Source organism: Gasterosteus aculeatus, chromosome 21 (assembly GCF_964276395.1).
Source record: "Gasterosteus aculeatus chromosome 21, fGasAcu3.hap1.1, whole genome shotgun sequence".
Classification (NCBI taxonomy): Eukaryota; Metazoa; Chordata; class Actinopteri; order Perciformes; family Gasterosteidae; genus Gasterosteus; species Gasterosteus aculeatus.
In genome coordinates, this window is record NC_135708.1 from 12,852,648 (window position 1) to 12,868,446 (window position 15,799).

Consider the following 15,799-nt stretch of genomic DNA (forward strand, 5'->3'; position numbering starts at 1 on the left):
GACTCAAAGAGTTTGAAGATGGCATGCTGTTTCGTTTTGCAAATGAAACAACAGCGTGCCCAAATATTATAACTTTTACAAAATGTTGGCAAAGAACAGTTCAAGACCGGGTTCCCCCCCGCGGGCCCCTCTCATCAAAACTATCCCTGTGTTCCCCCCTCTGCAGTCCAGCGTCCTTGACAGTTTTACAATGAAGGCCAGTGAGGCCAATGGAATAAAGATTATTCCCAGCAGCTATTTTGACTTGTCAAAGCAGGGAAAGCACAGGGGCAACTAATGACGTTAGCGCTCTAAGCCGCGGCACTAAGGCAAACATGCATGATGGCAGAACTCTGACCCTGGGACGTCTGAGGAAAATGCACCCATCGTGAATCACATCAATTATGCCTGTGCTCTCCCTTGATTTTCTGCAGTAAAAGGTTCATAGAAACGCTTCTCAATAGTCTCGATAAGCATTTTATACGTATGAAGCTTAGAGATTGTTGAAAGTTATTTGAGCAATTTTGCATTGCAAAGATTCTTGAAGGTCAGATTTCCATGTTTCCAGCTTTATATTATGCACAGAAGGGTCTATTCTACTTTTGAAACAAAGGTTTGCAGATTTCTTTCTTTCTTTCTTTCTTTGTTGAATAAGTGTGCCCATTAGAGTGGTCACTCTCACAGTCTACAGCTATGACGCTGAGTATAATGGCCAGAACAAGGCAGAAAGTAAAAGGGTATTTTCAGAACTCAACTTGTATGCTTTCTCTGCAGTTATATTATGGATAAAATAACAACTTTATAGCCTCAAAGAAAAACTCTAGGACGAAAGCATGCTGTTTTCATCTTCATCGCCGCCCCCCACCCGGTAATAGTCGACCGGTAACGGATGGCGTTAATTGGTTGGACACCTGAGCCTCAAAATGTAGTTTGAAAGTGAATAAAACAGCAACGGCACAATTCGTGCCGCAGCCATTCTGAGCTTTAAGTGCTTTCTGTGCCACCCCACCCTCTGTGAAGGAAAGTCGTTGTGAGACTGAATACTAGAAAAGAGAATCGAACACAACATCCCCTCGCTGGAGACAAATGATCAGCACACTGGGTTGTGATGTGATTGTACCAAACCCATCACAGTGGAAAGTAGAGCATTAGCATGATGCCACAAACCATAAAACATAATGGGACATTGTTATTCAGGGTATTAAAAGGAAAAATGTGACTCACCTGCTAGAGAAATGACTGCACACATTCTCAATGAACCCCAAACGCTGAATCGGGGATATTATCCGCCATTAAAGAGAGTTGCAGGTATCTCTCAAGTCAATTCGTGAATTCCTTTATTTGCATTAGGGAAAATTAAAATTGTGTTTGTGTGAAGAGGGCGATAAGAAGTCGTGGGGAACAACATCAGGGGCTCAGTGACACGAGAAAATGTGTGGTTCAACACGCGATAAAGACCGTAGGTGTGACAGCCGGAGAAAGAACGGCAACGCGAGAGGTTGCAACAATGTGAAAGAAAGCAGCGTTAACAACAGCAAGGGAAGGACAAAAATAAATGAGGAGCGAATGGAGACGGGTGATAGACATAGCCGGAAGAAACGGTTGGGAAATGAGAGATGGAGCTTGTGAGGGATTATGACGGAAGCTCAGACAAACTGGGGAAACAAATAAATAATGAAACCAGTGGGAGAAAGTTTGTGGTGTGAGAAATGGAGAGCGGTTCTGGCTGTTGGTTGTCAAAGCCGGCGTGAAGAAGGCTTCAGGGATACGACGGATAAAAGCGAGTTCTCTTTGTCAAAGGAACGGTAAAAGATGGAAATAATTGCAGGCGCTTCTTTAATAGTGTACCTAGACTGTGGCTACCTTAATGCTTTGAGGTTAACCAAAAATAAGTGCCTTTGCTTGGCTTTATTCATAGATACTCTCAGACACAACGGGGGAGATTCAATTGATCTCTCAATTTATTTTGCCTCGGTTGTGTGGATTTTTACGGGCAGAGAAGGAAAAAAAGACTTTGACTGCTCTCGCAAAAGTATTGTCTTGGGATGAAAACGTGTTGATGTAAAACACGTAGGGTTCTTACATAATTAACTCCGCTTCTGAAAACCAAACACACCATTGTGTGACCTTGTGTTTTAATTTCATCAGTGAGTCCAACTTGCAGTGCGAATTCATGCTGTGATAATTTAATCTGCTATATTTGATCAGTTCCAGTTAATGGGTGCTCTGGGGAGCCGAATACACAAACGTTCATGATGAAATTGCAAAGTAAGAATGTTTTTTTTTAAATGTTGTTCACTTAGGTTTGTGTGTGTCGTATGGGACACACTTCTGAATGCATTTTTTTACACAAATTTAAACATGCATTGCATTGATTCCTGTAGTGCTAATTGAATCATTTCTTGGCTTGGACACACAACAACAAACATGACAGCTGTAGAGTAAACTTTAAGAAATCTCATTTACATAATCTAAAATGTCTTCCTCGTGTACTTTTTCGCTCTATCGTACGCCGATCAGAAGTTCCGCTAAATATCACTTCTCTTGTTGAGGTTTGTGAAAAGTGTGTGTGTGTGTGTGTCTGTAAGCCAACATGTCAACTACAGGTGCATGTGTGTGTTTGCACCTCCCCCCCCCCCCCATTAACATTTGAAAAGTCGACCTTGTTACGAATTCTAAAGATAGCTGTTACGTCGCACCAAAAACACAAAGTTTCTAAATTTCCCACTCTCTCCAAATGTATCTGAAAATACACGTTGGCGTAACGCTGCACTGTCTAGCCCCCCCCCCCCCATTCCTTTCTATCCTTTGAGGAATGGGGGGGGGGGGGGGGGGCGTCTGCCCCTTGCTTGACTCCACTCATAGTTTTCTAGGGATATCCACACTGTCATTTCTGCTCCCATGCTGTTGCAGCTTCTGCTCCGGCAGTTCCAAGCATTCGCTGCGATAGATCACTGTTATTACCACATGTTCTCCATTACGAGGGAACAACGGGAGGCCAGCAACGCCAACACAAACTCACACACACACACACACACACACACGTACACACAATGTGCACACAGACAAGCAATTTAAAAAGGCCGCACATAAGCACAAACACACACAGATATTCACACATTGAGACAAAGTATATGTACGTGCATTTATTTAGCAACAATGCAGATGAAGCTATTTGTATCATTATTGCTAATGCTAATGCACAAATTAGTGCAAAGACCCACTGTGGATTGCTATGAATTTAGAGGATGCGAACACACAGTGACAGGACGGAGACACAAAATAAACCAGGAGGAGGCATTCAAACCCGACACGTGTCCGCCACTGTGAAACTCAAGAAAGCTGCGTGAGGTCCTTCTGATCCATACTGTAAGGTTTCTGTTTGCATTCTCATTCGTGTTCCTCTTGTGTGTATGTGTGTGCTGGATGTGATACATTTATTTATAGACAGTCAGACAGTGACCTCAGAGATTTTTTTCATTTTGCATAAGGCACACAATCAACAGAGGAGTCACAGTGAAGGCATCATTCCCTCAGGGCAATGCTATTAACATAATGCACAGGCCGGTTAAAAGAAGGTGGTAAATATGCAACAACAAAACATTATCCAAAGCGTTGCATATTATGGGGGAGCGGCATGCCTGCTGAGGAAAATAATCATGTGAAATGTGCATTGGCACAAGACTTAATTTGTCTTAAGTATGTCTAAGTGCATTCAAGATTGTGCCGAAGAAGAAGGAACTGCTTTTGGAAACTGATTGAAGAACAACACCCGATCGATTGAGGAACAGTCCGATTGAGGCTTAGAATTTAAAGACATTTAGATGGAAAGAGAGTTTCCTTTTGTGTTTTTTTCAGTTTTTTGTTTTACCTCGTCTCCTCCTTTTTTTTGGAGAAAGTGAAAAATATGATCCTCAGACTTCTGACATCCTTCCTGAGCTCGTTCATCCTCCATAACAGGTAACGTTCATTACCTATTGAAAAGTTCACACTTCAAACCTTTACCCCCAATACGAATAGTAGGGGTGCAAAGAAAACTTTCTTAAATTGCAGACATGTAAAGGGTGTACAAACTAAGTTGACTAAAGAAACAAGAGCGCAGACAAAGACATCGGAAATTCCCTCCTCAGGATATGTACAGTGTCCCATTTCAGGAATAAAAGGCGCTCACAGAATACAATTTCGGATATAAAAGAAAACAGGCAGATGGAGTACGGCATCAAGCATAGAAGAAGAAGAGCATGTGTCTCTTTTCGAAGTTGCTGCAGAACATGCCCGAGGGTTTGGCTTTATTGGAGGGATTGTGCTAAACCAGTTATGGTGCCAGGGGGCCGGTAGACATTGTCACACTATAAACACAACTGTCTGCAATCCACACTATCTTTACACAATAGCTGTCGTTATCCAACGTCTTATGCCAACAATGGAAACATCAAAATTCAAATTACACCATGAGTCACCTGTTCTGCTTGGAACGGGGGGGGGGATAAAAAATAAAAAAAGACAATAGACCAGCAGAGTGAGAATGGAGATTTTGCCGTCAATAAACAGCGGCAGATGGAAAGGGAGGCGGAGGATGTGGAGCCATCGGCCGAGGTTTAGGTTACAGCGAACAGTTTGATACCTGCGTTAATTATTGAGCCAAAGGAGAGTGAGGAATTGTATAGGCGGTAGTTATAGCAACCTGATTGGTTGAAGGAAGCTGATGATGATTGCCTCGTTTTATAGGAGGGATTTAGAACAAGGGACATCTGAGACAACCTCAGTGATTGCTTACCATGGCTTTTCTTTCTTTCTTAGCAAATGAAGAATACATCTTTACGATTATATAGAATATGAATTTTTTTGTTAAAAAATAAAAAAATTCATTACAGTTTGATATTTCAACTACACTGACACTGACACTGGTCTAATTGTTAGTTTGCTTCCAGATTTTGACTACTCAGGTTGTTCACTTTGTCTCTCCTTACGGTGATCAAGGCCTCCATTCTGATGTTCACCTCTGTGTAATATGTATTACACCTCCCCTTCACATATCTGATCAAATGTTCCTTTGGACTACCCACAGCGTGAGGTCGACAGTCACGGAGATGCTCCGTAGTCGTTTGTCAGTGGTTTCCCTCCCTAAAGAGACGGATCTGAGAACTTCTTTCCACTCGCCCTCCTTGTACAGATTATCACAAGGCTCCATAATACGCCGCTTCCGCTGCACCCCCAAATGTCTTTGATCTTCCGTCCAATTAATTTTGTCCTATCTACAGTTCCAGAGAAAATTCAAGCCTTTGCTAGCTGTTAAGTGGTTTACTCATCTCTATTATATATTCCACTCCATCTTTTTTTAAATCCCTCTGCTCCGTTTATCTTTTGGGTTTTTCAATCATCTTTAAGGTTATTACTCATAAGAGTTCCTATCATTTCGTCGCTACAATTTTTCTTTCCATGGCCATTGTTTTGTAAACATTAATGTATCCTTTCACTCAAATGTTTCTCTATGTTATTTACCCGTGCAGCACATTGATTCATATTTTATGTATATAGACTTTCTGGAGGCTTTAACTCTCCATTTGATCCATTAATCCGTAACTTAAGTCTTAAGTGTTCTCTGCAAAAAACTAGTACCTGCATGACATTAATTATCAAATGCTTAATGAGCCATATATGCACATTGATTTTATTTAGTTAGTGCATCATCTTAATGAGTCAGTTGCAATTGTAACTGTTTACTTGATATTTCTCTTGCTCAATATGGACGTCTGTTGGTAATGTGACAAATATTGGAGGGTTGATGTTTGCATTCTCACAATACAAGTCATCATTTAGTGGGCTTTATATATGAATGTTCATTATTTCCATTCCCTAACAGACGTTATTATATGTTCATTAGTCAGTGTCAATGTTGCATTTTCAAAAATTGTTCCACAAATTGTTGCTGCGGGATGTATGTCTGACACTGACTCAAACACCTCAATCTAGTACCGGTGACAATGGGTCAATCTGGTATTGGATGCTTTCATTCTAATAAATCAGTATATTTATACTTATATATTATATATTTCTAGATGTTGCCTTGTATAAGGATGATTGTAGTCACTTCAGAGTGAGGAGTACAGCCTGTCATTCAATGCTGGTGGGGAATCAGTACTGTGTATTGCTGATGCATGCATTTAGTTAGGAAACATTTCATCTCGGAAATGAAGAGTGTGAAATCCTTAAAGCCAAATAGACAATCTAAATCTATTTTAATCAAGCGTTGATGCTGCAGAACAAACAAAGAATTTGTCATGACAATGAATGAATGAATTTATTTCCACGTATCAGTCCGCAGTGTTTCTGCACCGTCAAAGCGTGACAATTCGAACCAAGACCTTCCATCTCATGACCGAGTACATTGAGCCGTTCTGGGAAGCTAAAATCTACATAGCTGATCGTCTCAATGAAAGCACTGTGGAGTAGTTTGTCGAACTGTGACAATAATTATGTAGGTCATAGCTACCTTGAGGTATATTCAGACACCACTTTGGAAGCGTATGACAATCTGGAAAAACAAACAAGCCAAAGTTAGTATATGACAGAAAAAAAGAGTATTGGGAGAGCAATGAGTGTAGAATCTTTGCCAAAAGCCAGGAAACGTACTTGCATGGTGGCCAAAAAACCCTCAATCAATGTTTGGTATTATCCAGACATTTTGTATATCAGCTGTCCTGAAAATTATTCAAAATAATTCCCATTTTATAATTTTCCTTTAGATATGCAAACACCAAAGTATGTGGGGGTCCCACTACTACTGGTTAAAGGTATTCTCAAATGAATGTAGATGACAACATAAAAACGAGTGCAGTTAAAAAAAACAAAGAATCAATGAAAATGAAAAATAAAATGTGACTGCGTCATTAAATTGCACGTTAGATGTACTTTTATATACCATTAACCATGGTTATAGTCATCACAAAGGCTTCACAACACCCACGGTATGAACATTGCCCCCGACCTGACACTCTCACACGGGAGAAAAAAAAAGCTTCCACACAAACCTCATTAACACAGCACAACACGTTTAGCATGAAAATATGTACTACAAATTAAATTGTGAGTCCTTCACTTTGATTCCTCACCTGAGAATCTGATCCTCGCAGCGATGCTTCTCCAAAGTACCCTCATTTTATAACAATCCCATCTACGATGATAAGACAATGATGGTTTTTAAGAGCATAGCTTTCTAAAATGAAATGATAATTAACCATTACCATTGTGACAGCTACAAGGCCAAAAAGAGTGCTTTTATCCCTTTACCGTATCCAATAAGTGTGAGAAAATAAGAAAGTGTTTCCGCTTTGGTTGAAGTTTGCACCATCAGCGTTTCGTTATATTCGTGCAGAGAGACCACTTCTTTGTCTTGACTTTTCAAACAAGGTCTGGCCACTATGTTAAAATCATATCATTATTGTAGTATGAGACAAGGTATTCCTTGGATTGTTGAGATGGTTAAATGACATAGGTGTCCTTCCCTGGTGTTAAAGGCTGTCTCATCATTGTCATTTCTGGACTCATCAGACTGTGCTTTTGCATTATTTACTTTTACCCCCTTAGCCACTTTATTGGGATTCCGGGGGAATACAAATACACACTGTGCACTGAAGTGTAGTAATTTTATAATAATATTAATAGCATAATAGCATATTAATAGCATAATATTAATAATGGAAAAAATAAAGAATACTCACAAAAAACAGGAAACAGAAATTTCAGCACACGCCGTCTTACTTCCTCTCACCAGAGTATCCGCCCAAGGCCAACCCTATGATATTGTTGCAATCACGAACTCAGTGCTAAACTTTTTGCAGCCCATTAGACTAAAACAAAAGGTAAAAAAAACACGTGTGCTTCGGGATGTTACAGACAAATGCTGTGTTGGGACATTGTTCCTCTGTCTCCAACACTGTGGGCCAGCACTCTTTCTCACACACCCACAGACACACAATTGCGCAACAATGCACACTTAAAGCCAGCGCACAGTCTCATACAAAGCGAAGGTTCTGGCTCTCAGCCTGCACACTCACCGAGCTCGCAAGCGCGCAGTCAGCTGTTTCATCCACAGTATCGACGGGAACAGCCTCGCATCTCCTTCTGTCACACTGACACAACAAGCGAAAGGCAGCGAGACCTACAAAGCCAGGGAGGCGGAGAGGAAAGGGGAGAGGTAGAGGAAGAGACAGTGGGGAAAAAAAGCAGAAACAAAAAGAGACGGAGGGAAGCAAAGAGAACTGTATCTGCTGCAGAAGCTGTCAATGGGTTGTAAAAACCTGACTTCCTTCGCTTCCCACTATCCCTTTCTCTTTCTTCTCCTCCTTCCTCCCGCCTGTACCTGAGACCTGTGATATCTCAGGTCCTCTGATGTGCACTACAGACAGATAAGGAGGCAAGGAATGATGGTGGCCTCAAGTGGTGTGCTGCAGGAGGAACCATTTATCATTCATAGTTTGCCAGTGAGATGTGATGCTGATGTACATACAGATTTAAGAAGCAAATTTATTTCATTTCATTTGGGACATTTTTGTAAATAGTAAGTGAATCAATCTCTGAAAATACATCTGAACCCTGTCTACACAGTAAACAACCTCGAGTAAGTTCCTGGCCCTTAAGGCAGAGCTTTGATGCTGATTGCGATGCAAGAGTAGCTGTTCTTTCCTCCAGTAAGAATTAAGAAGGATCATACCTCCTGACGTCATTACTCTACATTGTGTTTTTGTGATTAGCACTTTTTACAAGACGAGATGATAAATCATTCTGAGAGAAATGTGAATGGACCACTGATTACGTACCACAAAGTCTCTAATTAAAGGACGTGTTTGTGTTTCTGATAGATATCACACATTTCCACATTCCTCAAAAATGATGTATTAATAATAATATATCCCCTTATTTAATTATAATTGGTTTTATTGGGACATATTCCTTTAGAGGTTTTTTTAGGACATCTACACGTGCCACTGAAATATTTGGCACAAGTGTGATTTGCCGAAACCACGGTCCTGTATTCTAACACTTCTAAGAGATCTGTGCCTTTTTTGTGTGTCATAAGAGAAAAATTTAGAAATCAAATCCATTCCTCTGCGGGTCAGAGCGGCCAGCGGCGCTCGCTGCAGAAAGAAGGCTGCAGGTCTCTGATGGCTGGATCGCTAAGAATATGTGAACGTGATACGGTATTAATATTCTATTCTACAATATATGTGCATGTGCACTCGTGTGGGTGAAAATGTGTATGAACATGGGCTTTGATCTCTGAATTTTCTGTCATCATTTTTGCATGTGTAAGTCAGTAAATGTTGCCGTGTGCGTGTTTGTGTGTAGGTGTGCGTGTGTGCCGATGTGTGCAGTAATAGAAGCTGTCCTGCAGCACACAGTCTGGTGTTTGCAGCCGCGGAAGCTGTCATAAACAATCTGCTCCGCCGTCAGTTAAACAGCAAGCGTGGGAGATGCGTGCGCTCTATAAGCCACAAACAGCCCCGCGCTCTCTAAATAGACGAACCCATCTGTCTAATGCACTGAAATCAAAATGAGCAATGGATGTGCCGTGTGATATTGTGATGGCTACGCGACAACAGGTTGGCAAGGAGTGACACTGGCCTTTGAGGTGCTGAGCTTTGACACTGCGTGACTGTGGATACGATGCTGCTGCAAAGTGTGGCTTTTTCAGGTTGAAATGATTTCACACATGAATGTGATGAGGTGGCTGTAATGGGTGGTTGAAATGGATTAAAACCCGTAAGCCGAAATAACCTTCTACTATTTGAAAAAACGTCGGCTCCATTTATATGAAATTCACTGACATTTTTTGTGGCGTTGATGACCGTGAAGATAAAAAGTTTTCACCTCATGAAACAATAACTATTAGAAGCGACAAATCAGAATGTATCAGATTTCTTCATCCATCCATCTTCAACCGCTTATGGATGGATAGAGAAGCCCTTTCCTCTGATATAATGCTCATTGTGTGTCGCATTCGCATTTAGGTGCTCACTAAACATTTCCCGGCTGCGCTTTTATCTTTATATTACGACTGTATTTGGTTATTTAGTATTTGTATACACGTGGGTTTCAAAGTTATGCTAAATTGTGTACAGTATCAAAACCCATCCTTTGTTTCCCTGTACGTTCTGTGGATATTTTCTGAGCTGAAGTACCCAATTATTGTGAGAACAAGTCTTGTGAGAAAAACAATATAATCAAAAATCCCTCCTTGCTGTTGTTGTATTCTTCATTTCCCCCACTTTTCTAATTCAAAATAAGAGTCTTGTCTGCGATGTCGGGTGTAATTTCAGGGTTTTGTACATTCACTGTACCAGAGGAGTGGTTTTCCAGCGGTAGAGACTTTCTCAAAGCAGCAGCTGTTGTCTTTTTTCTAACGTCCCCCAGTTTCCGCAACTCAAAGGGAGGAATTCCAGAGCAATCACTGGCATGTCGCTTTAACTCGGTGCCATCTGTCTAGTCCAGAATAATGGCTAGTAAAAAAAAACGACTGGAGAGTTCATTCATTGTTGTATGATTCTAGAAAACAAGGATAAAGGGGGTTGAAATATTTTATAAAAGTAAAAATGTCACGTGAGATTGGTGAAGGTGTCAACGGCGCCAATCAAAGGCTATTGGGTGGATTTCATGTTCACCAGAACACCAACTCCAACTTTTCCTCTGCCGTGTTCACGTATCAGACACACTTCATTCTCACTGTTCTACCAGTCCAAGCCAATAATTGCATGTTTATACTGTTTCATGAGGCTCTTAATGAGGATATATGGCCAAAATGGCCATATATCCTGTACCCTTGATTTATCCACCAGCCTTCGCTATGTGTCTTTTTGTCCAGCACGAATTAACGAATGGTTGCATGCTAAACTACGGGGGGAGAACGTGCTAAACTGTTTACTTGCTGAATATGTGTTAACCGTGACACTTTGAGCACGGTAGCGCCGTTAACGCCGCAGCTGACTACTAAGCAAACTCTATCGACCAATGTTAAAACTCACACCTCTCTCGACACCTCGCATTTTCATATCCAGTCACCTTTTGATCCCCGGCATCATCTCCTGAGGAGAAATATCTGTTTCTCCTTACTAACATCTCTCACGTTTACCAAATGAATGGCACAATACAGCTTTTGCCTTGTGCAGCAGGCCGTGAGGAGGAAAACTGTTCAGCCAACACCTGACCGGACTTGTACTCTCATGTCTGGCTGATTAGAAGTGAAAGGGGTTCTGATGTTACCACAGATTGTCATTGATCGTTATTCTCTGAATAAAACAACAAGAGGTTAAAATATTGTTTCTACTTCACTCAGTGGAGTTCTTCTTTCTCATTTTACACCTACTCTCCACAGCTGGGTGTCTCATTAATCGATTCAGATTCGATGCTGTCTAGTCTTGTCTCATGCTACGTTGGAATTTCTTGGGTTGGATTAATAAACAGAAACTGCGGGTAATCAGATAGTTCTGATTTGTTTTCCCAAATCCTGTATCCGCTCTTGCCATTTAAATATTCCTAAAGTGCTGCTTCTTCACTTGAAATTTTCTGTTTGTTTGTTTTGTAGGAAACCCCATGAAAATGACTTGGTCCCCGTATTTCTACACACACGGCATTCACCCAAACACACAGTGGAGACTGTCCACGTCATTCCATCGGAGACAATTCGCAGCGGCTGACATACCCCTTTTCCATCATGCAAGCCTCTCAGTATTTATGATGGGATGCTTATCATGATTCAGCAACGCCAAGAAGATTTGGGAAGTTAGATTTAAACAAAAAGGACAGCAGAAGAAAAATATATCTACCAGCTGTCAAGTCAGTGTATTGGGGTTTGGATTCACGTGGACGTAGGGAGCATTTCCTTTCTTTTTTTTACACCTGCTTTTGACACTTTCAGAAGTTTCCTCTTACATAATCACGCCTGCCTGATCAATGTCCAGTTCGATTAGACACGGGAAAAAGTTGAGAAAAAAAAGCAACCTTGCAACTCAAAAGCCTGACACCATTTCAAGACTGCAAGGAAAAGTCAATGTTAAATCTATTCCCCAGCTCTCTTTCAGGGATTTCAAGTCTGTACATCGTATCTAAGAACTGTGAGTTCCCCACTGGCCCCCCGGGGTCCACATACTGTGTGCTGTAGCGTTATCGGTCCCCTCTTTCATTGCTGGAACATTTCTCTCCATTTACTTACTCTCCTCCCTCTCCATCTGTTACGGCTCCATCATGCTGCAGATGATACATCTTTAGTGGCGAGCACGCTCAGGATGGGATACGGGATACAAGAATGACAAAATAAAGAGGGCAGCAGTGTAAAGACTTTTCCATTCCTTAACTGCCTTGAGTATATGCCAATTAGCAGCGCTGAAAACCAGTACCTGGTACCAGAGTACCAGATTATTTTAGAATGTGGAGATCTTTGCATGAAATTGAACATCAGGATCTCCGACAGTGTCTTACGAGGACATTTTCTTTTGAGCTATTTTGTGTGTTTCAAGTAGCCTTTTCAAGTCCTTTCGTAGGTTGGGTGCCTACTAAGTATTGAGTACAGCTGTGCAGGGCATGTGCAGTTTTGGCTGTTAGTAAATAAAGAACGAAGCCAAGTTGCTATTTAGCTAACTAACTCAAGGTCCTTCCAGACCTGCTCCCCCCGAAGTAGTCTTCTGATGGCTGAGAGAAAATGTTGTTTTTCTCATTTCTGAAAGTACATGGACCACCCAGTCCCCGGATAGCTGTACATTTAGATTGTATGGACCCGGTGCCAGAGTTGAAATACGATCCCCTTGTTCGTTAGGTGCATGTCACACACATCAAACCGTCACTTGTTATTTCATTTGTGACGGGTGAAATTAATATTGCTTTCTGAATAAATCGTGTCAACAGCATGTGTCTGTTGGCCCCCCTTGTGAAACTGAGCTAAGATGGCTCTTCTGGCCATGCGCCTTTTTTAGTGCATCATCAAATAGGCTGTTTGGGTTTTCTTGTTATTTCTTTTTTATGCGCTCCAACAGATGCGTTCTGGGACTTGTTTTTCTCGTTTCCAAGAGTTTTAATGTACAGGTGGCTGGTTGTCCTTCAACCGACCTCCTCCTCTCCTCTCTCCTTACTCATCTTCAGTCCTCTGCACTTCCCTGTAGAACCTGCAATCTCCCTTCAATGCCTGCCGCTCGGCATTTACTCACTCTTCCAGCGCTGTGACCCAGCCTCTCTGCCTCTCACTGCAGCAGCACTGCAGCTCCATCAATCACGCACGTGCACGCGCACACCCACACTGAGCAGATCAGAGCGGCGGGCTGAAACAAGGTGTGAAAGACACACAAGAAGAAATGTGTGCTTACTCACTGTACGGTCAACTCGTAAAGCTGTGAAAAAATCCTGTGGGGAATTCATTATTTTTAATGTCCCACCAGTGTTTAAATTTAGAGTTACCTCTATAGATCTCGGAGCATCAGAAAGTTGGGCCTTGTAAATTTGAGAGACTTTAGTAATTGATTTGTATATTTTTTGTAATAAGTAATATTCTAATACTTCGACACTGATATTTTGTCACTGAAAATATAATAATGTATGGCAGTTCTTGTACTGTATTTAACAATATGAAATTCTCTTGAAATTCCATTCCGCTTTAAATTCATACACTGTAAAGACATTAAATAAATCCGCAAAGAGATATTTGTTACTTTGTTGCATCCACAACGAAAATCGGTTCAGAGCATAGTTTGGTTAAAATAAACAACTTTGAGTTAATGGATGTTGAGACCATTAACTCCAGACCACAAATAGCGTCACAAAGGCTTTCATTTCATGCGATTTCCCAGTGGAAAATATCTGAGAGAAATTAATGATTATTCTGTAGTGAGACTAATTCTACATTAAGGGCAAATTACCTCAGAACAATATTGCCAACTAATGATATCATATGCTGTTAATTTAAAAAGAACATTGTGCCATGGCTGGGAAATGACACAAAGACACATTTTCTTCTTTTTAAAAATGTAATGCAACTTTTTCAAAGCCTCAAATTTAATCTCCTTGTTCCATTTGATAGTGTGTGTTTTGCATATTGCACGGTTGCACTGCTAATTAGCAGCGAGACAAACTACTCTTCATATTTGTTCCACTTCAGAGTGGTATTTCAGAATGAATCATCTTTAATTACCAAAAAGTTGCAACACAACAAGTAATATTTCCGCTAAAAATGTATTTCCCTGCAAGTTTTTTCAAGATGAAAGCCCGTCGTCCGTGCAAAGCTTTACTTTGATTTGTCTTTCGTTTTTTGTGTAGTAACACGGGACTCGATGTGGTTCCTACTTTTATCAACACAAATCCAAGAAAGCTTTCCGATTAGTAATGCACCACGCATGCACATTTGAACCCTTATCAAGTATGCTGATTAATCTATTTGAATCTATGTTGAGCTAGTCACTTTATTAGTTTGGCACATCGAGTTTAGAAGAGTTTAGAAGAATTTAATAAAAAGGCATTTCTAAAGAACAAGCCGCCACTGTGAGCGGTTGCAGGTGTCAGGCGCCTGCAGTGTGGCTGAACATCAAACCTTGCTTGTCATCAGGGTAAACAACACCTTTTAGTGTGTCACCCTGTCATGAAGGAAATTTCTCCTGCCGTGGCAGCATCATGGGATGTAACCGCACTTTCCATCAGTTTTACAGCAATATGGCAACTCGGCTGTAGTGTCCTTTGTAGAAACCTCTATGCTGACAAAATGGACTTTAAATAGAGCTGGAGATTTTATTCTTAATTTGATTGACATCAGTCATGCACGGTGATCTATTATTTCAGGAATGAACCATTCTGCTGGTAGAGCATCCAACACATCCTTCAAACTCTCGTTGTTTCCTCCACTTTTTTTCCGTCATCTTCAGCGGCCTTTGAAACCAATGCAAAAAAAATACCTTATAGCTATTGTGGATTACAGTAGTGTGGGCGAAAGATTGACAAAAAACAGGGAGCAACAAGGTGAAAGAGGATGCAGATGAAGAGAGGAGAGGCCACCGAAATGAAGAATAACATAGAATATATGACAATGGACAACAAATAATTTTTTAAAAATCCTCAGAGTAGAACAAAAATACACACCGCCTTCCCATATCACCTAAAATATACAAACTCTGATACAAACTGAACCAATTTCTAATCCTCTCCATTAGCAGCAAGGTCTCATCTGAGAGCATTAACATCAGTTAATACATGATAAGCAAACATAGTTAGTGCTTTATTGCCGCAGGACAAACACACCTAACCGCCATGAGCCTTGTTTTGTATTGCTTGGCCACGAGGAATGGTAATTCCTGTGAAGCCTGCCAGGTATTACTGACACGGAGAACAATGCTAAATCCCCGTTAGCGAACTCCAGCCACTGCAGGGGCTTAGCACAGCTTGAGTTCCCATTGGCCTGGCAGTACAGGAGCGCACACACTCACACACGAGCAGATGCATTGTCCCACACGCACACACACACACACACACACAGCCCCCTGATTCCCATTAACCTGCGGAGGGCCTGTTCGGAGCCGGGAGAGAGAACCCTAATTTGTCAGCCCGCTGTGGGTCGAGGAGCTGAAGGTCGTTAGCAAATAGAGTTCACCCCTAATTACTATTGGTCTTCCCTCAGCATGAGTGGGCACATGTGTGCACGTGCACATTCGATATGTAAGTGCGTCAGTAAAGATACTGTTTGTGACTTGCAAATGTGTTTTTTGTATGTGTGTCTGCGCTGTGCATAGTGTAAGCAGCAGAGTCTGCTGCGTGTTTATTGAAGTCAGTCTGAAGTCATTATACACAAAAT

General features: G+C 41.2%; 1 protein-coding gene and 1 long non-coding RNA gene across 3 annotated transcripts in view; one reads left to right on the forward strand and one right to left on the reverse strand.

The window, feature by feature from the left end:
* cntnap2a (contactin associated protein 2a) overlaps window positions 1-15,799 on the forward strand; it is a 241,430-nt gene that overhangs the window by 65,959 nt on the left and 159,672 nt on the right. The gene's annotated exons all lie outside the window — the stretch shown is intronic.
* LOC144390026 (uncharacterized) lies at window positions 3,114-8,175 on the reverse strand. 2 transcript variants are annotated; one of them, XR_013454083.1, is made up of 4 exons: window positions 8,037-8,175; window positions 7,701-7,774; window positions 7,092-7,153; window positions 3,114-6,514 (listed from the first exon to the last, which is right to left on the reverse strand). It is a non-coding gene; the product is annotated as an uncharacterized LOC144390026 (long non-coding RNA). The 2 variants fall into 2 exon arrangements; XR_013454082.1 differs by having other exon boundaries at window positions 7,701-8,175.